The sequence below is a fragment of the Leptonychotes weddellii genome, chromosome 6 (genome assembly GCF_054177405.1).
Source record: "Leptonychotes weddellii isolate Sample4059 chromosome 6, ASM5417740v2, whole genome shotgun sequence".
Classification (NCBI taxonomy): Eukaryota; Metazoa; Chordata; class Mammalia; order Carnivora; family Phocidae; genus Leptonychotes; species Leptonychotes weddellii.
In genome coordinates this window covers 80,187,305-80,212,932 of record NC_138374.1, presented here as the reverse complement: position 1 = coordinate 80,212,932, position 25,628 = coordinate 80,187,305, and the positions used below count along the sequence as shown (strand labels likewise).

General features: G+C 38.6%; 1 protein-coding gene across 3 annotated transcripts in view; it reads left to right on the top strand.

Moving 5' to 3' along the window:
• The window catches only part of CNST (consortin, connexin sorting protein), a 114,708-nt gene that overhangs the window by 8,238 nt on the left and 80,842 nt on the right, over positions 1-25,628 (top strand). The window contains exons 1-2 of one of the 3 annotated variants that reach the window (XM_081824461.1): positions 3,438-3,454; positions 12,172-12,238. The exons of 1 other annotated variant lie outside the window; for it this stretch is intronic. The gene's annotated coding sequence lies outside the window, so the exon portion shown is untranslated. Of the gene's footprint in view, positions 1-3,437; positions 3,455-12,171; positions 12,239-25,628 lie in introns of those variants that run through there. One more of the 3 variants, XM_081824460.1, reaches the window with a different exon arrangement.

Here is a 25,628-nt window from a genome sequence, read left to right as displayed (position 1 = left end):
CAGAATCCATTGGTCTGTCAAGCTACTTAAGATGTCAGATAGATTTGTCAGGAAGAAAGTGAATACAAGTATACTTTGGGTACACAGACATAGGCCATACTGGAGCGTATTTAATAGCATCTCTTTTTATTGTATATGTTTTCTTCAGGGACTGTTCGCCACTGAAATAAAACATCTTTGGGGAAAATCATATTCTACCAATAATCTTTTAAAACACCCTAAAGTATCCTTCTCTGGGACAAATTTTTTTATCTATTGGTTTATCTTTTTAGAATTTGTAACCTAGAATAAACTGCCTTGCTTTGGCATTCTTTCATTTCCTAAAATACCATCAAAATACATTCTCTTGAATAACTAAAAGAAAGCATATTCACTTTTACACCTGTCTCTCTTCCTGCCTTTCTATTAACTTTCAGTATGCTCTAGATGTAAATCAACATGTCACTATTAGGCCAGACAAAAATGCAGGAGTCTGGAGTTCTTGATGTGCTTGGATTGGGTAATGGTGGGAGGGGTGGCAGCAAGCCACTGACACTTGCAAAGGGGTAGGAACTGAGAGCTAGGTAATGGGATGTTGGTTGCGGGCTGCTGAAGATGTTGGGGGCTCATCTGAGATGCAGAGATTGTTTTAGTGCCAGTAACAACATAAGACTGGGGTGATACTAGCTAGCTACACTGGCCAGACGGTAAGATGTAACCACAGATCTTTGAGACATGAAGAAATATTCATTCCACAAGTGTTTCAAGTCACTGTTTTTATTGTAAAACATAAAGGTACTTGTTTTCAAAATAGAAATCTGCCACTGGTATGCAGGATGGATTGAAAGGGCTATGTGAGACAATGAGAGCCTTAATTAAAAGTAAATATGTCGGCCTAAACTCATTTTGAAATTTCCTAATAACTTTGGAAATGACAGAATTAATGAGTTTTTACTTCTTGTTCAAAAGAAGAATAGAAACTAAGCTAGAGAACTCCTGGCTTAGATTTTGTGATTTAAAAATAGTGTTAAAATTGTGTTTGATGCTGTATGGATTATGTTTTTTGTTTGTTTTTTTTTTTAATTTTTTTTTTTTTAAGATTTTATTTATTTGCAAGAGAGAGAATGAGAGACAGAGAGCATGAGAGGGAGGAGGGTCAGAGAGAGAAGCAGACTCCCTGCTGAGCAGGGAGCCCGATGCGGGACTCGATCCCGGGACTCCAGGGTCATGACCTGAGCCGAAGGCAGTCGCTTAACCAACTGAGCCACCCAGGCGCCCCTGGATTATGTTTTTTATCCTAGCTGAGTTCATTACTTAATTTTACTGATAATCCATTTGAACTTACACATTACAGTATACATGTGTATGTACACATTACAACATTCATACACATTTTGGTGAATAATTTTGAAATACGGTGGCTTGTGAATGAATCTAAACGTAGCATTAGGTCCTACCGGTTTAATGGCTAACGTTTGAGCCCATAGGTGAGCCGTATTTTACTAAGTACTGTGAGAAATGCAGTGGAAATCAGCATTTTCACCAAAATATTTGATGAAAAACACACGTCACAAGTATATATACATACTTTTATCTCTTTATGTAGATTTGTTTTAATTTTTTAGACAGGAAAAGAAAAATATATGAAAAACTTGTTGGTTAGTATATTTATAATTAATGCAGTAAGTATTGTGTAGAATTTTTTTTTATTTTATTGGAATTTCAAATGCCACCTTTTTTACTTAGGATTTAGTAAACATACAGGGACAGATTCTATAACAGTTGAGATGAGTTGATTTCTAAGATCTGTAAAGTTCCTCAGTAGAAGTCTATACTTTGTGCCCTTGAAAAATGGCTTTGTAGGAACCCCTGTTTCTCTAGGTTATTGGCAAATATATCAGGCAACTCTTTGATGGTTCTAAATAGAACAAATAAAGCAGTGGCTGTCTTCTGAAATGGTGGATAAACACATGTCCCAAAAGGAAGAAAACCCACAGTGTATTACATGAGATAATGTGTGTCAAAGTGACTACCTTCCATGGTATGTAGCATACAGAAAGCATTAGTAAATGGTGTGTTTATTTTAAATTTGCTAAATTTTGTGCTAATCTGTATTTACTTGTATTATTTTCTTTTTAGAGAGATGAACAATATTAATATTTAGATTAGCAGTAGCATTATTAGTGATTTTTTTTAAAGATTTTATTTATTTATTTGACAGAGACAGCAAGAGAGGGAACACAAGCAGGGGAGCGGGAGAGGGAGAAGCAGGCTTCCTGCTGAGCAGGGAACCCGATGCGGGGCTCAATCCTAGGACCCTGGGATCATGACCTGAGCCGAAGGCAGACACTTAATGACTGAGCCACCTAGGTGCCCCACATTTTTGTATATTTATTTTCAGTCTCTGCCGTGTGTGTAAACACAGTTGAGATCCTATCTATGATTTGTTTTAGATTCTACTTTCCTCATTTTATTGTAGATTCATAATGTACATATTTTGTGACTTTGTAACACTTGGAGTATAAGCTAATTCACTTAGTTGCTCCTCTATTATTGAACATTTAGATTGTTTCCAATTTTTCACTCACTGCCACAGAAACCATGCACTGTTGAACTACCTTACCCCTTAGTTTTCACATGTGTAAATGGGGGAAATAATACTTCATTGGCGTTAACAAAGATTAACTGAAGTAATGTGTATAGAATTATGTAGAGCAGTTCCTGGAACAACATAAACCTTTAAAAGAATGCCTCCATGTTCATCTTCGTGCATAGAGGATCCCCCCCTTTATTTTTTTCTTTGTTGGTATTCACAGTATTTCTTTACCATTGATCTTCAGAAATAAAACTACTAGGTCTTAACTGTTTTAATATTCTTCCTACATATTGTGAAGTTGTTTTCTGATAAGTTGTGCCAATTTACATTCAAATTGAGGAGCCTGTTTCAATGTGTATTTCACTGAACTGTGTACTAGTATTGCATATCTTGTTTTTAAAAATCCGTGTTAATTTCAGATGTAAATAAGTTGCCCATTGTAGTCAGGGAAGAAGTTTCATAGAAGACCAGTGGGGAATAAAGTTAGAGAGATGGGTTGCTGAGAGACTGGTTACAAGGCTTGGGAGTTGGGATTTGAGCTGGAATAGGGGCAGTAATGAATTCAGCAGGCCTCTAGCTGCTCCTCTTGCTTTCCCCAGCCAGCCAGTCAGTTTCCTCTTAAAGCTCCTGGTCTTTGTACCTGTATTGAAGTGCCTGTCTCATCCCACCTGTCCTTATTGTCCAACTGTCTAATATTTTGATTCATTCTTAATCTCCTCCATGTCTTTTCCTGTCCAGGTGCCTGCCCAGCTGAAACAGCAGAGCAGAGTTTGTTCTCTGTGGGCAGGTCCACTTGAGGAAGGAAGAAGGTGGCTGAGCCAGCCAAGCTTAGTTATTACCAAATTTACCAAATAGATAAATCAGTCTACCTCCCCAGAGGTGAGTAAAGGAGTCTATCAGGAATGGGGAAGGTTTCTTTACTAACACAACTCTCAATTTTTATATTAAACCTGTCACATTCCTAGTGATTAAAAAGAAAAAAAATTAGCATATGTTCAAGGCTTTTTAAAAGTTTTTTTTCTTTTTTTTTTTTTAAGATTTTATTTTTAAGTAATTTCTACACCCAACATAGGGCTCAAACTTACAACCCCAAGATCAGGAGTTGCATGCTGTACCGACTGAGCCAGCCAGGTGCCCCTACAGTGTTTTCTGAGTATAAAAATAATGCAGCTTACAACTCCATGAAAAGACAAATGATCCCATTTAAAAATGGGCAAAGTATCTGAATAGACCTTTCTCCAAAAGGATATACAAATGGCCAGTGAACACATGAAAAGATGCTCATTAGCCATCAGGGAAATACCTTGAGATGAAGAAATTGGAACCCTTATACATTGCTGGTGGGAATGTAAAATGATATGACAACTGTGAAAAATGTGGTTTCTCATTAACTTAAACATCAAATTAGCATATGACCCAGCAGTTCCACTTCTAGGTATACACTGAAAAGAAAGCAGGTGTTCAAAAAAGAAAAACAACAACAACAAAAACTTGTATAGGAATGATTATAGCAGCATTATTCACAATAGCCAAAAAGTAGAAACAACTCAAATGTCCATCAGCTGATGAATGGATAAAATGTGGTATGTTGATACAATAGAATATTTTTTGGCAATAAAAGAAATCAAGTATTGATAGTATGTTACCACATGGATATATCTTGAAAACATTATGCTAAACAAAAGAAGCCAGTCCCAAAAGACCACATACTGTATGATTCCGTTTATATGAAATATTTAGAATAGGCAAATCCATGGAGACAAAGTAGATTCGTGGTTCAGTGGCTGCCTGGGGTTGGGGGAGAGGGAGCTGAGAGAATGTAAAGTGACTCTTTTTTTTTTTTTTTTAATATTTTATTTATTTGAGAGAGAGCACATGAGAGGGGGGGAGGGTCAGAGGGAGAAGCAGACTTCCTGCCGAGCAGGGAGCTTGATGCGGGACTTGATCCCGGGACTCCAGGATCATGACCTGAGCCGAAGGCAGTCGCTTAACCAACTGAGCCACCCAGGCGCCCGAGAATGTAAAGTGACTCTTAATAGGTATGTGGGTATGAGAGAGTAGGGAGAGCCTTTCTGGGGTGATGATGAAATATTCTAAAATTTATTGTGACAGAGTTGCACAACTTTGTGAACATACCAAAAAGTGTTGAATTGCACATTTTAAATGTGTAAATTGTACAGGAATGTGAATTATATTTCAGTAAAGCTATGATTTTTAAAAACTCAATTGGAAAAAAATGCATGTTTATCACAGAAGATGTATAAAATACAAAGAAGTACAAAAAGGAAAAAAGTGAATTTATTAGAATGTTCATTTTGATGAGCTACAAGAAAATAATATTCAAGGTCATCACAGTTGATACCATATTCAAGTTATGATCAGAAATTGAATTTTTACAGAGCAGCAAGCATCATATTCAATTGATGCTATTTTAATTTTATTGGGTTTTATTTGCTTTTATTAATTTTAAAATTTGTTTTGGTTTAATAGTTGTGTTGGAGTTATAAGCACATAAAAATTCTGTTTTTACATCTTTGGGATTATAAGTAAAAATAATATGTCATGTCAGTGCTTAAGGACCATCATAATTATTATTTTTTTTTAAAGATTTTATTTATTTATTCATGAGAGACAGAGAGAGAGAGGCAGAGGCAGAGAGACAAGCAGGCTCCCCGCAGAGCAGGGAGCCTGACGCGGGACTCGATCCCAGGACCCTGGGATCATGACCTGAGCCAAAGGCAGACGCTTAACCGACTGAGCCACCCAGGTGCCCCTATTATTTTTTTTAAGTACAGAAAAATAGTGGCATAAATAGTTACAGTTGAATAGTGGCATAAATAGTTACAGTTGAAAGGGCCCATGTTTTTATTGCTGAGGAAATTAAGGCTCAGAGAGATGTCTTGCCTGAGCTTTTCAAACAAGTTGTGAACAGTACTTGGATTAGAATGCAGATTTTACTCCTTGCAGCCTGGTGTTATTTCTGCTATGCTTTATCACTTCTTTCTTTTCCCTGACTCTCGGTAGCTACTAATAGCTTGTCTTTTACTGCTGTTTCTTGTACATGTGCTTTGCCTCCTCAAATAGAGTGAGTAGTCTTGGACACAGATTACACCTCTTAATTCTTTGATTAAAAAAATTCAATCTAGTGCTCGCTTCGGCAGCACATATACTAAAAAAAAAATTCAATCTAGTAAATTTGAAAATCTAATCAACTTTATAAAATGACTCATGAATCAGGCAGCATCCCACCCAGCCGGTTGAGGGGAGCTCCAAAGGGCTGCAGACGAGAAAGGCTTTAAAATGCAGGACAAGGAAGTCATAAACACAAACAAAAAGGATTATTTCAGGTGAGGCCACCTTTTTGGGGGACATAAGGGTCTTATTAGTGGATTACCTCATCTTCCTTTGGAGGATAGATTGCCTTCTTAGCACTGACCAGAAAATTCTTGACGGCCAGTTAAGACTACATTTCTAGGGAAGGTTGGAACTGCAGGTAGGTTAGGTTATGAAGCCCCAGTTTGGCGACTTGGCCTAAGGGAAGCCATTTTGGGCCTGTGGTTTTCGTTTTAATACGTTTTTATCCTGTTCCCCTTCCCGCTTCTGCCCCTACATACACTGCACAGAGCCTGGTGGTATGCACTTCATAGGCACTCAGTAAACTATGTTCATAAGAGACCTTAACTTTGCCTTTAGGAAACCATGAAAACTTGGCCTTCAGAATTCAAATGAGCGCCAGAGTGGAAACATTTGGAAATCTTTGTTCTAACATGAAACAAGTAAAGTAACTTTCTTACTTTAAAAAGTTTAAAAGATTGATTTTGGCTTTTACCTTCCTAGAAAATAGCCCGCCCTCTCTTTTTTGATGGGACACTGCCAAATTACCGCTTTCTCTGAAGGTTGCTAAAGTGGACATTGTCCTTTCAGTACAGAAAAAAGCATGTACTAAGGAAATCATTAAGGTGCGAATGTTTTTGTGGTTAAAACCTTTCCAAATTGGTAATTCATATTAAATAAAGGCTTAAGCAGCACGAGCAAATCCTGCCGCACTGTTCTTTTGGCTTTGTTGTTTATCTCCCACCACATTACTTCCTCCCCTCCCCTAATTTTATCTCCTTGTGCTAATTCTCTTTGTAAACCCTCTGACCCGTCTCTGGGTCATTTTTGAACTGAACTGTGGGCTCAGGTTACTCCGAAATTCAGTAGTCTGGGTGATATCCTATACTCCATCCCCTATTTTATACCATTATGCAAATCCTCAAACCATCATGTCCACTTTGACTTGGACCTCTGAGGTTACTCTTACTATTTTACGGTCTTTTACCTTTAAAATTTCAGGACATGGGGCGCCTGGGTGGCTCAGCCATTAAGCGTCTGCCTTCAGCTCAGGTCATAATCCCAGGGTCCTGGGATCGAGCCCCGCATTGGGCTCCCTGCTCCACGGGAAGCCTGCTTCTCCCTCTCCTGCTCCCCCTGCTTGTGTTCCCTCTCATTGCGTCTCTCTCTGTCAAATAGATAAATAAAATCTTTAAAAAATTAAAAAATTAAAAATAAAATTTCAGGACAGTCCTATTAATAAAATAATGTCTTAATTTCAGTAAGGCCAGTCATGATTCTTCTTGGAACCAGTTTTATTCCATTTGTTTCAAAGATTTTCATTTTGCCTTTTAAATGGGCATGGAATGATCATTTATGTTTTTTCTGTCATGGAGAAAGCCAGTCAAGAATGTGAGAAGGTGAACCTTTCTAGTAAAATTATAGTTGAAGAAAAAAACGGACAAGCTAGTTTAAAATAAATTTGATGTTGGTCTGGTTCCATCTGTCTCATTTCTGTCTTTGGGAAAAATTTTAACAGTTCTTCTGTATTTTCTTTGAATATTTAACCGTTCTTTAATTTGCATAACATGAGCAGCAAGGATTTATAATTACAGACTTCAAACTTTCTAGGTCAGAAAGTACAGTAGGCCCATTTAATTTTGTTGCCTTTTGTTGTTGTTTTTACTAATTCATGCTGCTTTTTTGGAATTTGCTGACTTGTTATTCTCTTTCATCTTTCAGAGACAAAAATATTCTCTGTTTGGAGTTTCTCCTCTATGTCTGTTTCCTACCAGATAATATTTCTGGGTTTTTGTTGTTAAATAAATTTTAAACATCGTCTTAAGTGATGTGACCATTTTTTTCCTCAGGTAAGAGGTAGTGAAAGAGAGACATTAGTATTTTAGTCAGGTTGAGCAAGTGTTTATAAACACCTGTCGTGTGCCTGAGGAACTGGGGAGGGCACAAGAAGTAACACATTCTCTTGCTTCAGACCCTTGAATTCCCCTCAGTGAATAATCTACATGTATGAAATAACTCATGGAAAATCCTGAAGCAATAAATAAGCAAACACAAGACCATATCCACTAGATACTTTTTAAACTACAGTGCTTATTTCATTTAAAAAAAAAATAAGTTTTTGAAAATGTGTCATGTAGAACTTATATCACCTAGTATCTCAAACTACAACTGGATTTTTCTAAGGCCAGATAACAAAGGCTCTTAGAATTTCCTTTCCTCCTTCTCCTAACTTTGTCCTAAGGCTTCCTCTCCAGTGCCTTGCTCCGATTCCACCATCTGTGTGGCCATGGGAGGCAGCACACACTCTTGAGCCCCCGAGCCTAGGTTCGAGCCCCAATTCTGACAGCTGTTTGGCCTCCGATGCGTTGTTTAACCTATCAGTGCCTGGGTTTGCCTCTCCATAAACTGGAGGCGCCAATAATGACTGCCCGACAGAATTGGCCTGAGGATATGAGGTAATGTACATGCGGTGCAAAGTGAGCACTGTATAAATATCCGCTTTTATTCTCATACTCTGTTACGATGCTGATTCCTGACAACAAACATTCTATGGTGTCATGTATTTGAACCTAAAGATTTATTTTGGAATTTTGTATTTTTTTTTATTCTGCTCTATAACATCTGTTTTAACATAAAAATAGTGTCCGCCTCCCCCCGCCTCGATTATTGGAGTGAATTGGTGTTACCAAACGGGCACATTTATCACCCTTTGACTTTGCAGATCCTCAATCAGCTTTTACTCTCTCCTCTTTACTCTTTTACTAAATATTCATTAATCATGCCTTGCTGCCTACCAGGTCCTCTATGTGTGTTCTCCACTAGTGTATAGGTTCCTCTCAGAGAGGGGTTCTGTCCTGTTGATGATGGTGACAATTTTAACAATTACTGAACACAATGTCATGTGTCTTGCTATCACTAAAAAATTCATTTTCATAAGCAGTCAACAAGACAGGCTTTTTTTTTAACTATTTTATTTATTTATTTGTCAGAGAGCACAACCAGGAAGAGTGGCGGGCAGAGGGAGAGGGAGAAGTAGGCTCCCCACTGAGCAAGGAGCCCAGTGCAGGACTCGATCCCAGGACCCTGGGATCATGACCTGAGCTGAAGGCAGCCAGTTAACCACTTAACCAACTGAGTCACCCAAGGGGTCCCAAGATAGGCGTTTTAATATTGCAATTGAAGTATAAAGCATGACTGAAAGTGCCATTCAACGTTATCTCTACTCTTGGTAATCTGCCAAATACTTGATTATTCTCAGGGTTTCCCAAAACAGACTTAAACACTGAAGGAGAATGTGTTCATTCAGCAGGCAATCCTCGACTGACTGTTCTGCATTTAGCACTAGCCTAGGCCCTAGGAAGAAGTTCTAGAAAGTGGCAGTGTATGGTAATTAACAGTGCACACTCCAAATTCACATAAATCGGGGTTCAGATTTCAGTTCTGCTATTTACTTGCTACATAACCTAGAGCCAGTTACTTATGTCTCTGTTTCCTCATCTATCGCATGAGAAAAATAGTAAAGTTTCTATGAGAATGAAATGAAATAAGATGTAAAGTGTGAGCACAATACCTGGCACTCATTAAATGTTCAATAAATATTGCATGTTTTAAAGAGCTCTTTTAGGAGAACAGGGTGGGGGCAGCTATCCAATGGGCCTGGATTTCTTTCTTTCTTTTTTTTTTTTTTTTTTTTTTAAAGTAGGCTCCATGCACAGCATGGAGCCCAACGCAGGGCTTGAACTCATGACCCGGAGATCAAGACCTGAGCTGAAATCAAGAGTTGGATGCTTAGCCGACTGAGCCACCCAGGTGCCCCCAATGGGCTTGATTTTTAACTTTCACATGGGGAGAGAAAAGGAGGCCGTCAGGACTGAGCTGGGGAACCCAAATAGGGTATTGGTACTGAGAGCTCCACATACAGCCAGGACCCTTGATGGATTGGGTGGGGGCAGTAATCTGCCCGATAGCCAAGGGATAAGTATTTCTGTTTCTGCCTTGACACTATGTTGAAGAGAGGGGCTTCCTTGAGATGTTGTAACTGTAGATCTATTAACCCTGAGGTTTGGGGTTCATATGAATGCTTTCCTCAGCAGAGAATTTAAATAAAAACCGTCCCTGGCTGGTAACACAACCTGGGAGGCCTGGCCAAAGCAAAAGCAGTATGCAATGAGTGATCTTAAACCAGCCTACACAAAACTCCCACCAATGAAGCCCCTCACTGCAGAGGCTCAAAATTATAAAATTACAAAAAATTACAAAATCTCGAAATTTTTCAACAAAATAATCTACCACGAGTAAGAGTCGACAGAAACAACAAACAACACATTTAGAGTCCCAAGAATTTAAAAGAATGAGCATTTTCTGACTTTAAAAATGTGGGATAAAAAACATGGAAAAAGATTGTATAAAAAAATTAAAGACAGTACTCTGTGTCTTCTGGAACTAAGAGAGTCACAGAAATAAGCTGAATGGACAAATTAAGTGGCAAATTGTACACAGCTAAAGAAAAGTACTTAACTGGATATTGTGAATATTTTTTTAAAGATTTATTTATTTGAGAATGAGAGAGTGTGTGCAGGAGCAGGGCGAGTGGCAGAGGGAGAGGGAGAAGCAGACCGCCGGCAGAGCAGGAGCCTGGTAAGGGGCTCTATCCCAGGACCCTGGGATCACGACCTGAGACAAAATCAAGAAGAGTCTGTCGCTCAACCCTTTGAGCCACCCAGTCGCTCTGGGATGTTGTGAATTTTGGTTATGAATTCAAGCCCCTGATTACAAAAATATAAAGAGAAATTATAAAAGAGAGGTTGAGTGATGTAGATGATATAGTAAGAAAACCTAATGCACATCCAACAGAAGTTACAGAGGAAGAGAGTAACATCAGTGGGGGAGAGATAATCTTTAAGGATATACTGATGGTTTACCAAAATTGATAAAACACGAACGCTCAGATTCGGAAATCACAGAGTCCTAAGCAGAGTAAATAAAAGTAGATTTCCACTTAGAATACATAGCAAGAAATATCTCTGATCGGGCACTTGACTGTTTAATTGGAGCGCAAGATTTTATGACTGTGTGGACACCCAGGGGTCTTAATTTATCTTTATGGATGACCTTAGTAGTTTCCCCTGTGTCACCTCACCTCATTTTTACAACAAAAAATCAAGGCTCCTACAGCTGAACTAATTTGAGGACAATTGCCCAGCTGATAAGTATAGGTGCCTGTTTTCAAATAGAGGAGGGAACGACTCCAAAATCAGAACGTCGCTTCATTTTGCTCCTTTTTGCCTTCAGCCTTCGCTTCCTGTTTTGAAGCGAACTTCTGGTACTTAGGAATGACGGGGAATTATGTTCTTGAGAATAGTAATAAACCATACTGAATTTCTAAATTTTTTATTAAGATTTAACATTAACAGTTGCCTGTTTTAGTGATGCTTTCCTTGCATTAAAAAAACCAACTGAGGGACACCTGGGTGGCTCAGTTGGTTAAGCATCTGCCTTCAGCTCAGGTCATGATCCCAGGGTGCTGGGATCGAGTCCCACATCAGGCTCCTTGCTCGGCAGGGAGCCTGTTTCTCCCTCTCCCTCTGCCTGCCGGTCCCCCTGCTTGTGCTCTGTCTCTCTCTCTCTGACAAATAAATAAAATCTTTAAAAAAAAAAAACAAAACCCAACCGGTCAGGGGCGCCTGAGGGCTCACTCAGTTGAGCTGTGACCCACTCGTGGTTTTGGCTCAGATCATGATCTCAGGGTCATGAGATCCAGCCCCTGTTGGGGTCTGTGCTGGGTGGGGAGTCTGTTTCTCCCTCTGCCTGTCCCCCCACTCGTGTGCTTTCTCAAATACATAAATAAAATCTTAAAAACAAAATAACCGCTCATCTTCTTTTGAGTCCTAAACATGGATTTCATTCTTGACATGTAAATAGTAAGGCTTTTGTAACATTTAAGGTATATTCATCAGAAGAGAAATGAATGCATAAAAATATTGAAATCTACGGGCGCCTGAGTGGCGCAGTTGGTTAAGCATCCAACTCTTTATTTCCACTCTGATTGTGGTCTTGGTTGCATGGGATGGGGCCCCATGGGGCTCTGAGCTCAGTGGGGGTCGGCTTGGGACTCTGTTTCTCTCTTCCTCTGCCCCTCCCCCCCAGGTGTGTGGGCACATGTATGCAGACTCCCTCCCTCTCTCAAATAAATCTTTAAAAGTATATGAAATCTGTTTTTGAGTAAACTAAAATTAATCCCTGAACATTTTTTTCGCCAACAGGAAGACAGGACTTTGCCATTTACCAACATCTTTTTTACATACCTTAGTTTCAAGGACAGAGAGAAAGGTAAGAACAACGGTAAAGGTGTTCTCTGACTTGGAAAGACTAATTCAAGAGGCCCCATCACCCAATTTTCAGACGTTTTCTCTATCATCCTAAATGGATTCTATTAACTGTTATAGTACTTTGCACATAACAGACCTTTAAATATTTGATTGATTCCATACCAAAAGGAGCTATTTTTTTGTCCTTTTTTACTGTTCCTAATTGAATTACTGTTTTCTAAAAATTGAGCACATATATATGGATTTAATTTTGAGAACATTGGTGTCTTTTTGAAGGTTTCTTCATAGCATTAAAAAAAAATTTAGTTCAGGGGCGCCTGGGTGGCTCAGTCGTTAAGCATCTGCCTTCGGCTCAGGTCATGATCTCAGGTTCTGGGATCAAGCCCCACATCGGGCTCCCTGCTCCTTGGGAAGCCTGCTTCTTCCTTTCCCACTCCCCCTGCATGTGTTCCCTCTCTCACTATGTCTCTCTGTCAAATAAATAAAATCTTAAAAAAAAATTTTAGTTCGAAACATCCATTTACATCCTTGATGCTTCCTTCCCTGAGTAATTTGCCTCCAGGTGCTATTTCTGTCCTATTTGGTCCTTGTAATTATACACTTTTCTTCCTCAACCAGTTCCGCCCACGGATATGGTAACAGCCACATTGGCTAGATCTTCATCGGTATCTCCATATTGTATTCAATATCGCAATTTCTCCAAGTCCTATCCTGGGTCCTTGTCAAGTTATGTGGTTGTTCAGATGTATTCCATCGCAGCTGTAAACTCCTTGACCTTGAGCATCAAGCTGTAGGATCAGAGGGTAGAAAGTGCCCCCCAGACCATCCATTTTCCTCATACATCCTATGTGTCTGTACCTTTTTTTTTTCTAATGATAACCTCCCCCACAGAACGTGCCACACGCTTTTTTAAAACTCAGTTTCTTTTGCCAGATTTCTGCCAGATCCTGTGAAGATTTTTTTATATATATATATGGAAATAATTCAGGGAAGATTTTATATAGTGAGGGTGGCTGTACTGTGTTAATACTTTTCTGAAGTTTTTTCTGGAAATAAAATTTTCTGAGTGGAATATACTTACAAAGGAGTTGTGTGGGAAGATAAAAGTTCTTTAAAATTAGAGTTATTTAGCTATAGCTATGTTCAGGGCATGTACTTGAGAAATAATTTATTCCAAAATACTGCTGCCAATTAACAACAAATTGAGAATTCTTGGAAAAGATAGTTCATTCTTATATACTTTAGGAAAAGATGTAAGATATAGTTCAAAATGCATTATTGATGTTGGAGATGATGAATTAGACTTTGTCACTAACTGATCTAAAATAAAATACGTGAAAAATAAAATAATCCTTTTTTTAAAGGTAGCCAGAAAAAAATAAGCAATTAGAGAAGGATGAGATTTTGGGGGGTAAGATGGTTTCAAGCTTATAGAGAAGTTGCAAGAATAGTGTAAAAGAATTCCCCTATATCCTTCACACGATTCACTGTCTCGTTTGCCCGTTCACTTTATCATTATGTTCTACCAGTGTGTGCATAAGTAAATATATGTGCATGTGTTTGTGTTACACATTCACACATATAAACACGGACTTTTTTTTCTGAACCATTTCAGAGTACATTGCAGACATGTCTTTTGGTTCTAAATATATTGGAAGGTAAATTTTCTAAGAATGACATTCTCTTACATAACCACAGTGTAGTTATCAAAGTCTGGAAATGCAGTGTTGATGTAATACTGTTATCTATTCTGTAGTCCATATTTAGATTTTAATTTTGAATTTAATTTTAAATTTTAATATTTAAATTTAAAATTTGACAACTGTCTTTTTTTCCCAGTCCAGGATCCCACACATCAAACATTGCATTTAGTTACTGTGTTTTCTTAGCCTCTTTTAAATTGGAATATTCCTCAGTCTTTCTTCTTTATTGATCTGGACATCTTTGAGGACAGGGCAGTTATTTTGAAGAATGTCCCTAAATGATTGGATTTAGGCTATGCATCTTTGTCAAGAACACCAGAGAAGTGGAATTATGTCCTTTAATGTGAATCCCATCAGGAGGCGCATATTAGTTTGTCGCATTTTTGGTGATCTTAACTTTAATCACTTGTTCAAGGTGGAGTTTGTCAGATGAAACTTGTACCCACTCATTTTGACACCCATTAGTGATTCTTGACTGAATTACCTATTACTGGGATGGTAGCAAAGGAGCAATTTTTTTATAACCATTATCCTCTCTACATTTATTAGCTGGTATTCTACTGAAGAAAGAGTTGTCTCTTCTTACCTATTTATTTATGTATATTACCTATAAGCCCTTGGATTCCTATCTTATCAGTGGATTATAATCCATCATCTTGATGCTCAAATTCTGCTGCATTTTGCCTTCAGGCTCTTTCCTTCATCCTTTTGACATTTCCCCATCTTTCTGGATTTACTCACTTTCTGGCACCATTAAGTATTCCAAGCTCAGCTTGTACTTTCTTTTCTCCCCAGTATTGGAATCAGCCATTCCTCAAAAGATCAGTGGTTGCTTTTAGTGGAGGATGGTTGTTTAGAAACCAAGATCTGGGAGCTAGACTTCAATGGCACTGGGTCATTGGTTCTAGATTTTTTCAGTGAACAAAACTAGGCAATATATGTATGTATGCCGTGTATTTATTTCTCTATCTCATCTTAAAAACCATGAGTTCGTGTGATCCCTCTAATTCCAGTCTAAGATCACAAGATTTATTCTAGTCTCCATTATTATGGAGGGTTTGTTGGGCTTCTTTTCCCCAATATTATAACTTTGGCTTTATTTAAATTATTGAAGTTCACATATAAAAATAGCTCTTTAATTATTGTTAATGAGTTTAATTACTGAATGATTTTTATGCTTTTATTCAAATTCCGTTAGTTAACATACAGTGTTATATTAGATTCAAGTGAACAATATAGTGATTCAACACTTCCATACAATACCCGGTGCTCATCACAAGTGTACTCCTTAATCCCCATCACCTAGTTCACCCATACCCCACCCACCTCCCCTCTGGTGACCATCAGTGTGGTCTCTACAGTTGAGAGTCTGTTTCTTGGTTTGACTTTCTCTCTCTTTTCTTTTTTTCCCTTTTGCTCATTTGTTTTCTTAAGTCCCACATATGAGTGAAATCATGATATTTGTCTTTCTCTGACTGACTTATTTTGCTTAGGATTATATTCTAGCTCCATCTGTGTCATTGCAAATGGCAAGATTTCATCCTTTTTATGATTGAATAATATTTCCTTATATATGTGTGTGTATATATATATATACACCAAATGTAATGGTTGAGTGATCTTTTGAAGCAAATTGAAATTATAAAAGGAAAAGCTATCCATTGAGTTTGTCAAATGATTATTTAATGTGGACAGATGGTGTAGGGACACAGCTGAAGATTATTTATTACTTTTCATTCTATACTTAGTCGCAAATTCAGGCTATCCTTAAATACAAATCAGAGCCAAAAAAGTTAAGGTATTATCACTTACCAGTGGTAATAATTAAGGAATTTCTTTACTACTTTGCTTCATTTATAAGGTAATGAATTTTTAAATTTATCCAGAACACACACCCCTCTACAATGTACTATCCCTGTACAACTTCTTTTTGAAGGCTGTAGCTTAGAGATGTAAGGTATGAGCTCTGAAATCCGGGTTTGAATCCTGACTCGGTCACTTGCTCTGTGACCTTGATCAGGTTACTTAAGCTTCTTTGTTTCCATTTTTGCATCTGAAAAGTGGGAAAATTTTCTGTTCTTCATAGGGCAGTTCTGAGGATTAAATGAGCTAATAGATAAGGTACAGTGCTTAGCATATAAAATGCAATGCCTGGGGCACCTGGGTGGCTCAGTGGGTTAAGCGTCAGACTCTTGGTTCCAGCTCAGATCAGGATCTTGGGGTCAGGAGATTGAGCCTTGCATCAGGCTCTGTGTTCAGCAGAGTCTGCTTGAAATTCTCTCTCCCTTTCCCCCTGCCCCTCCTGCTCATGCTTTCTCTCTCTCTTAAATAAATAAATCTTTAAAAAAGATAAAATGTAATGTCTGATTGCATGCTAATTGCCTAATAAGTGTTAGCTGTTAGTATTATTTAGCTAAGTGATACAGATTATCCATGAGTGTGAAATACCTTGAGCCAATCCCTGCACAGTTGAAAATCTGAGTATAACTTTTAACTCCCCAAGAACATTTGCTAATAGCGTACTGTTGATGGGAAGCCTTACCAATAACTTAAATAATTGATTAACACATTTTATATATGATATGTATTATGTACTGTATTCTTACAATAAAGTGAGCCAGGGAAAAGATAATGTTATGAAGAGAATCATAATGAAGAGAAAATAGATTTACAGTACTATACTGTAAAATCCACATATAAGCAGACCTGTGCAGTTCAAGTCTGTGTTCAAGGATCAACTGTATATGCGGCATGTTCTTTCCTGTTTTGTTGAATTCTCTTTTCACATCAAAATATCTTTCTTCTTCATAGCCCATAGTAAATATGTAGGGTTTTTTTTTTCCCTTTAGAGGTTAGTTGTAGACATAGTGTCAGCCGTAAATAGCATCTTATGCCAAGATTGAGGTTTTGGGTCATAGTGTAAATAACAGTTCAATATCTTACAATGTGTTTTTCTCTAACCTTTTTGAAGTTAGAAAATTCTGAACTTACCAGCTAATAGAATAATAAAGATAATGGTGAGAGAAAAGACATAATAGAGAAATAGGATAGGGGAAAGAATAATAGAAATAATCTAGAATCATGATGATTTTGTTTTGATAGAAATTTGTTATCAAACAAGAGATAGTGTGAATAGCATGAATAAATGCATTTTAGATTTTTGGGGGCAGATCATGAAACAGATTTTAAATACTATTTTTGTATTGTGGTAGAATTGTAAATTACTGAAAAACCTGTTCAGGAAAAAAAAAAAAAAAAGCACATAAAGTGGAAAGAGCCCTAAACGCAGAGATATGGAAGGACTAAATAAAAAGTAATGGGGAAGCCTAGGGGGCTCAGTCCGTTAAGCATCTGATTCTTGGTTTCGGCTCAGGTCATGATCTCAGGGTTGTGAGATTGAGCCCCGCGTGGGGCTCTGTGCTGGGTGTGGAGCCTGCTTAAGATTCCCTCTCTCCCTCTGCCCCTTCCCCGCTCCAAAAAAAAGTAGTAACAGTGCTTAAAAACTGACCTTACTAGGATTTACCAGGGAAAGCACTCATAAAATAGCACTTCACCTTTTACCAATTTTCTCAGTTTCAAGAACTGTTTTTTCTGTTGTACTCCCAAGAGGACACTGCATTTTACAGTTTTACATTTCTTACATGCTTTCACAAAATGTTATTAATAAATTTGGCCTTAGTTGTGTTAGTCTATAAACTGTTCTTTGATATACGTTTAAAGAAACACTACTTAGCTATTAGCCGATTCTCTTTAACACTTTATGCAGCCTGCCTTACGTAGTTTTCCTTCATGTGTCTGAACCAGATTCTATAGGGAGAAAGGAGAAATGTTTTGCTGGAAAATGTTATGAGGTATCTGCTAATATCATAGACAAGAATATTTTTTCAGTGTGCATTATTTTTCATTATTTTATTTTATTTTATTTTATTTATTTTTTTAAAGATTTTATTTGTTTGAGAGAGACAGAGATAGCAAGAAGAGAGAGCAGGAGCAAGGAGGAGAGGGAGAAGCAGACTCTCTGCTGAGCAGGGAGCCCAATGCGGGACTCGATCCCAGGACCCTGGGATCATGACCTGAGCCAAAGGCAGACGCTTAACGACTGAGCCACCCAGGCACCCTATTTTTCATAATTTTAAAGGTACCAAGCATAATTAAATACCTTTTGAATTTGTAGACATGTTTCTTTGTTAAAGTTTAAAAGATAATTGTAGGGGCGCCTGGGTGGCTCAGTCGTTAAGCGTCTGCCTTCGGCTCAGGTCATGATCCCAGGGTCCTGGGATCGAGCCCCGCATCGGGCTGCCCGCTCCGCAGGAAGCCTGTTTCTCTCTCTCCCTCTCCCCCTGCTTGTGATCCTGCTCTCACTGTGTCTCTCTCTGTCAAATAAATAAATAAAAATCTTTAAAAAAAATAAAATAAAATAAAAGATAATTGTAGTGGTGCCTGGGTGGCTCAGTTGGTTAAGCGTCTGCCTTCAGCTAGGGTCATGATCCCAGGGTCCTGGAATCGGCCCCACACTGGGCTCCTTGCTCAGCGAGGAGCCTGCTTCTCCCTCTCCCTCTGCCTGCCGCTCCTCCTGCTTGTGCTCTCTCTCTCTCAAATAAATAAATAATCTTTTTTAAAAAAGACTTATTTGAGAGAGAGAGAGAGTGCACGTGTGCACACAAGTGGGCAGGGCAGAGGGAGAGAATCTCAAGCAGATACCCCACTGAGTTCGGACCCCAGGGAGCAGGGACCCCAGGGGTCCCTGTAATAGAATATTCTTAAATATTCACCCATCACACCATCCATACAAGTAAAAGTCATTTTCCTTCCTCTGAATTCTCAAAGAACTTGCCTGTGAGTTGTCACACTCTTCTCTGCAAAGGTTTGGGAGGAAAAGGAAGTTTAGGACAAGGTTGGTAGCCATTTCCTATTAGAGTATGAACTCTTTCTTCCCCCAGTTTTATTGAAATATAATTGACATACATCACTGTATAAATTTAAGGTGTACAGCGTCATGGTTTGACTTACATATATTGTGCAGTCATTATCACAGTGCACTTAGTTGGCATGCATCATCTCATACAGATACCATAGAAAGAGAAGGCAAAAAAGGAAAAAGAATATTTGCTTTGTGATGAGAACTATTAGGACCTACTCTCTACAACTTCCCCGCATACCCCACAGCAGTGTCACCTACAGTCACCATGCTGTGTGTGATATCCCCAGTTTGTACCATTTGCCACCTTCCTCCATTTTCCCTCCCTGCACCCCCAGCTCTGGTAACTACAAATCTGGTCTTTCCTCCTATGAGTTTTATTTTTGTGTTTGTTTTTTTAGGTTCCAAATATAAGTGTGATTTATTATGGTATTTGTTTTTGTATTGGGTTCATTTCACTTAGCATAATGTCCTTGAGGTCTAGCCATGTTGTTGCAAATGGCAGGATTTCCTTGTGTTTTTAAGGTTCAATTATGTGACATTGTGTGTGTGTGTGTGTGTGTGTGTGTATAATTTCTTTATCCATTCATCTGTAGATGGACACTTAGGTTGTTTCCATATCTTAACCATTATAAAAAACACTGCTATGAACATAAGGGTGCAGATATCTTTTCAAGTTAGTGTTTTTCATTTCCTTTGGATATATTCCCAGATAAGGAATTGCTGAATCATATGGTAGTTCTGTTTTTAACTTTTTGAGGATTCTCCATACTGTTCTCTGTGGTGGCTGTACCAGTTTGCATTCCCATCAAGAGTGCATGAGGGTTCCCCTTTCTCCACATTCTCACCAGCATTTGTTACCTCCTGTCTTTTTGATGAGGGCCATTCTAACAGGTGTGAGATGATATCTTGTAGTGGTTTGATTTGTGTTTCCCTGATGACTAATGATGTTGCACATCTTTTCATGTACCTGTTGGCCTTCAATAAATATTTGTGTGATTTTATTTACTTATTTAATTATTTGAGACAAAGGGAGGGAGGGGCAAATGGAAAGAGAGAAACTCAAGCAGACCCTGTGCTGAGTGCAGAGCCTGACAAGGGACTCAATCTCACGACCCTGAGATCATGACCTGAGCCAAAACCAAGAGTCAGATGCTTAACCGACTGTGCCATCCAGGTGTCCCTCTTCTGTCCATTTTTAAATCAGATTATTTGTGGGTTTTTTTACTATTGAGTTGTATGAATTCTTTTTATATTTTGGGTACTAACCTTAGAATATAAGCTCTTAGCGGAGGCTCTCTCATCTGTCTGTCTTCCCCCATTGTATCTAGTAAGTGTATCTTTTTTTTTAGTAAGTGTATCTTATTCATAGTAGGCAATTATGATTACATTAATGTCAGGCTGGCTCAGTTAAAGCACTCCACTTCTGAGGTCAAGTTTCAGTCTCCATGTGGAGATTTATTTGCTTTGTTTTGTGTCCTGCTACTAAACCTTCAGTGCTGGCCAAATGTGTGCTTTTGGGTACAAAGAGTGCTGTATAAAAAACAAAGAATTGGTAGCTGTGTCGCGTAAACAGTTCAAAACTAGTATTCTCCCAGATGTGGGGCAGGAGCATCATATTCCCATTCAGAGGGCAACCTTACATCATGGTTTTTCAAGATAAGGAAACGTAGGCAATGAAGGTGGCAGAAGAAAATGTGTGAGTCTGCCTGGAGCTGTAATTTTTGGGTAGATAACTGCGATCACAGCTCATATAATAATGAACCAGAAAGCGATATTTATTTTAGACTTGAAGCAGTAAAACACAAATAACACAGGACTTGGGAAGTAATAACTAGAATCATCGGTTGTTAAGAGTTTGGAGGAATCTTAGAGGAAACTTTAAATCCCAGGAAAAGAGCTAATATGAGAACTCAAGTTTGCTGATTGACTAAATCAGTATGTTGACTGTCTTCCAAGAACTTCATCTTGTATCTGTGTTAAAAAAGTCTGAAATTGCTAAGAAAGAAGACGAAATTTGAAACTGACTTCATCAAAAGAGGTGGCATTTTATAACTCTGGTGTCTCTAAACTATGCCAAACACAGAAGTGTAGGGAATAATACCATGTGAGCTCTAAGTGACGGGATGAGATGAGGTGCTGGTCTGTGCTGAGCACAGTTACAGTATAGGCCAGGATTTGAAGAATTCATTTGCTTTAAGTGAAATCAGCCAGAGGCAAGGATTTTACAAACTGCATTTTCTTGTCCACATAAAGAGGCAGGAAGAAAATGGCAGAGCGGTACAGAATAGAAAAACCAGAATACTCATGAAAATTGGTGTTGAGAGAGACTGAAGAAATTTGTCGCTTTCTGTTACAGTTAGAACATGCCAGCATTTCTGTTGATACTTTTGCACTCATGTAGAAACTTAGGTTAAAAGAATCTCCTTTTAGCTGCTCTCCTGTAGCTTGCTCACACCATGACTTGAAGGCATTGTATATGACCAGGCCGACTGGAGACTAGCTTTATAGCGGAGTGAGTTTCAGCGGCAGCAGCCCCACAGTCTTCAAGGGACTGTTTTAAACTTCTCCGTGTTTCCCCCTTTGGCAGATATCTTACTCCCTTTTGCCCTGAGACAGATCCATTATGGACTACAAATGCCTCTAACTTAACTCCAGTGTAAACCACCCCCCCAACCCCCACCATCCTTCCATTACAACGGGAAACATGGCCCATCTCTTTAAGGGCATTCGCCCCACCTGTGTCCTGGATGCCATCCCATGTCCCAGTCTGTGCTGTCTCTCCTGTTCTCCTTAACTGCTCCCTCTCAGCTGGCCCTTTCCTATCGTATCAGCAGCCCATATATATCTCACCCTGGAAAAAGAGAGGAAACCTCATGTTATTTAAGATCAACACAGTGATTTTTCTCATATGTAAACCTGATCATGTCACTCCTCAGATTACAAATCTTGCAGTGGATCCCTACTGATACATTTAATGATTTAATGATTTCCACTAATGATCGAGGATTTGGAGCAATGGTTTTATTATAGCTATTAGCCAGCTTCTTTTTGTCTTCCTGTCTCTCCCTGCAAAATACAGCACAGCATTTAATTCATTTGTTAGAAGTTAATTGCAGCAAAAAAACAAAACAAAACAAAACAAACTTTTTTTGCAGATATTTTGAATATAATTCCATGTTATCCATGACTATCATTGAATTCAGTGTTAGTTCTGTCTGTTGTCTTAGGATCTGTAAAATAAACCGTGGGACTCAAAAATAACACTTATTTGCTAAACATTGAGGACACTTGAGACAAGCAAACAAGACAGCTGGGCCTTTTGGCGACGTATCAGCTCCTCAGTCACCTAGGTCGCTTGATGGTGGCACAAATACATAGTTGGTGTGCTTGTGGAAAAGACAGTATTTGGTTATCTTACATGTGTGTTAATTTAGTTATAACTTAGAAGTTTGGGAATATGAGTTCTCATTCAGTCTACTATTTATTCTAAAATATTCATAAATCAGTGTAAGGCAAGAAGCCGATATGGAAGGGAAAGATTTATTCATGATAGTAAAGTGTGCCTAGCCAGGCCTAGTGCATATCAGGGAATGGATTTAAACAACAGAAAATAGAGGGGCGCCTGGGTGGCTCAGTCATTAAGCGCCTGCCTTCGGCTCAGGTCATGATCCCTGCGTTCTGGGATCGAGCCCCGCATCGGGCTCCCCGCTCGGCGGGAAGCCTGCCTCTCCCCCCTCCACTCCCCCTGCCTGTGCTCCTCTCTCACTGTGTCTCTCTCTGTCAAATAAAAAAAAAAAAAAAAAAAATTAAACAACAGAAAATAGAATGAGGGAAAGTTACTCTTTTTGTATTTTTCCTTAACAATGCATTTAAATAAAAATTTTCTGGAATTGCTTAAGAAGTTATTAGACACCATTTTGAATGAATTCAGAGGTTGTCACAGACTTTTTTCATTCTGAAGTCTTTTAGAAATTAATAAAGATTAAAGGCTCAAAATGCCCTTGAGTTCATACCTGGAATAATTTCAGTTATTGTATTTCTAAGATCTACAATATCTGATATAGTATCTAAGAATATTTGATTTTTAAAAAATCAAATCTAGTGATTTGTTTGTGATCACTTTGCTTCTTAAAGCAAATTAAACTATTTGCTTTTGCCTACTATATTACTATATTTGCTTTTGCCTACAATTCTAGTTCTCTTCTGAAATTTTCTCTTTCCCATTAAAGTCCTTGAACATTTTTTTTTTTTTAAGATTTTATTTATTTGACAGAGAGAGACACAGCGAGAGAGGGAACATAAGCAGGGGGAGTGGGAGAGGGAGAAGCAGGCTTCCTGCTGAGCAGGGAGCCTGATGTGGGACTCGATCCCAGGACCCTGGGATCATGACCTGAGCCGAAGGCAGACGCTTAATGACTGAGCCACCCAGGCGCCCCTAAGTCCTTGAACATTTTAACAATACTTACTTTATTTTTTTTTCCAATAGCAACAACAAAGGTATTACTTTTTTTCCCCCAGTATTTTTTTAAAGAACATTTAATGCATTCTTTGTTTTAGGGGTACAGGTCTGTGATTCATCAGTCTTACACAGTTCACAGTGCTCACCATAGCACATACCCTCCCCAATATCCATCACCCAGCCACCCCATCCCTCCCACCCCCTTCCACTCCAGCAACCCTCAGTTTGTTTCCTGAGATTAAGAGTCTCTTATGGTTTGTCTCCCTCTCCAGTTTTGTTTCATTTTTCCCTCCCTTCCCCTGTGATTCTCTGTCTTCTTTCTCAAATTTGTCATATCAGTGAGATCATATGATACTTGTCTTTCTCTAATTGACTTATTTCGCTCAGCATAATACCCTCTAGTTCCATCCACATCGTTGCAAATGGCAAGATCTCATTTTTTTGATGGCTTCATAATATTCCATTGTATATATATACCACGTCTTCTTTATCCATTCATCTGTTGATGGACATCTTGGCTCTTTCCATAGTTTGGCTATTGTGGACATTGCTGCTATAAACATTGGGGTGCACATGCCCCTTCGAATCACTACATTTGTATCTTTGGGATAAATACCCAGTAGGGCAATTGCTGGGTTGTGGAATAGCTCCATTTTCAACTTTTTGAGGAACCTCCATACTGTTTTCCAGAGTGGCTGCACCAGCTTGCATTCACACCAACAGTGTAGGAGGGTTCCCCTTTCTCCGCATCCCCGCCAACATCTGTCGTTTCCTGACGTGTTAATTTTAGCCATTCTGACTGGTGTGAGGTGGTATCTTATTGAGGTTTGGATTTGGATTTCCGTGATGCCGAGTGACGTTAAGCACTTTTTCATGTGTCTGTTGGCCATTTGGATGTCTTCTTTGCAGAAATGTCTGTTCATGTCTTCTGCCCATTTCTTGATTGGATTATTTGTTCTTTGGGTGTTGAGTTCGATCAGTTCTTTATAGATTTTGGATACTAGCCCTTTATCTGATACATCATTTGCAAATACCTTCTCCCATTCTGTCGGTTGTCTTTTGGTTTTGTTGATTGTTTCCTTTGCTGTGCAAAAGCTTTTTATCTTAATGAAATCCCAACAGTTCATTTTTGCCTTTGCTTCCCTTCCCTTTGGTGATGTTTCTAGGAAGAAGTTGCTGCAGCTGAGGTCGAAGACGTTGCGGCCTGTGATCTCCTTTAGGATTTTGATGGACTCCTGTCTCACATTTAGGTCTTTCAATCATTTTGAGTCTATTTTTGTGTGTGGTGTAAGGAAGTGGTCCAGTTTCATTCTTCTGGATATGGCTGTCCAATTTTCCCAACACTATTTGTTGAAGAGACGGTCTTTTTTCCATTGGACATTCTTTCCTGCTTTGTCGAAGATTAGTTGACCACAGAGTTTAGGGCCCATTCCTGGGCTCTCTATTGATTCCATTGATCTATGTGTCTGTTTTGGTGCCAGTACCATACTGTCTTGATGATGACAGCTTTGTAATAGAGCTGGAAGTCTGGAATTGTGATGTCACCAGCTTTGCTCTTCTTTTTCAACATTCCTCTGGCTATTTGGGGTCTTTTCTGGTTCCATACAAATTTTAGGATTATTTGTTCCATTTCTTTGAAAAAAGTGGATGGTATTTTGATAGGGATTGCATTAAATGTGTAGATTGCTCTAGGTAGCATAGACGTTTTCACAGTATTTGTAATTCCAGTCCATGAGCATGGAACGTTTTTCCATTTCTTTGTGTCTTCCTCAGTTTCTTTCATGAGTATTCAGCTACTGCGGCACTGTCAAGACAATGCCATGGAGAACAACCATGTCCAGTAAAAATATCATGTGAACCATATATAGAATTTTGTTCCTTAGTCACCACATTAAAATGGCTTTTTATTTTATTATTTTTTTAAGATTTTATTTATTTATTTAAGATTTATTTATTTGAGAGAGAGAGGGAGCACAAGCAGGGGGAGCTGCAGAGGGAGAGGGAGAAGCAGACTCCCTGCCAAGAAGGGAGCCTGATGCAGAGCTCAGTCACAGGACCCCAAGATCATAACCTGAGCTGAAGGCAGATGCTCAACCGAGTGAGCCACCCAGGTGCCCCTAAAAAAGGCTTTTTAAAAGTGAAATTAATCATAGAGTTCACTTAACCCAGTAGATCTAAATATTATTTCAACATATAATCAGTATTTAAAAGTATCATTGAGCTATTTTACATACTTTGTCTTCATAAGGAAGTTTTTGAAATACGGTATTTACTTTACAAATACACTACATCTCAATTTGGACACATT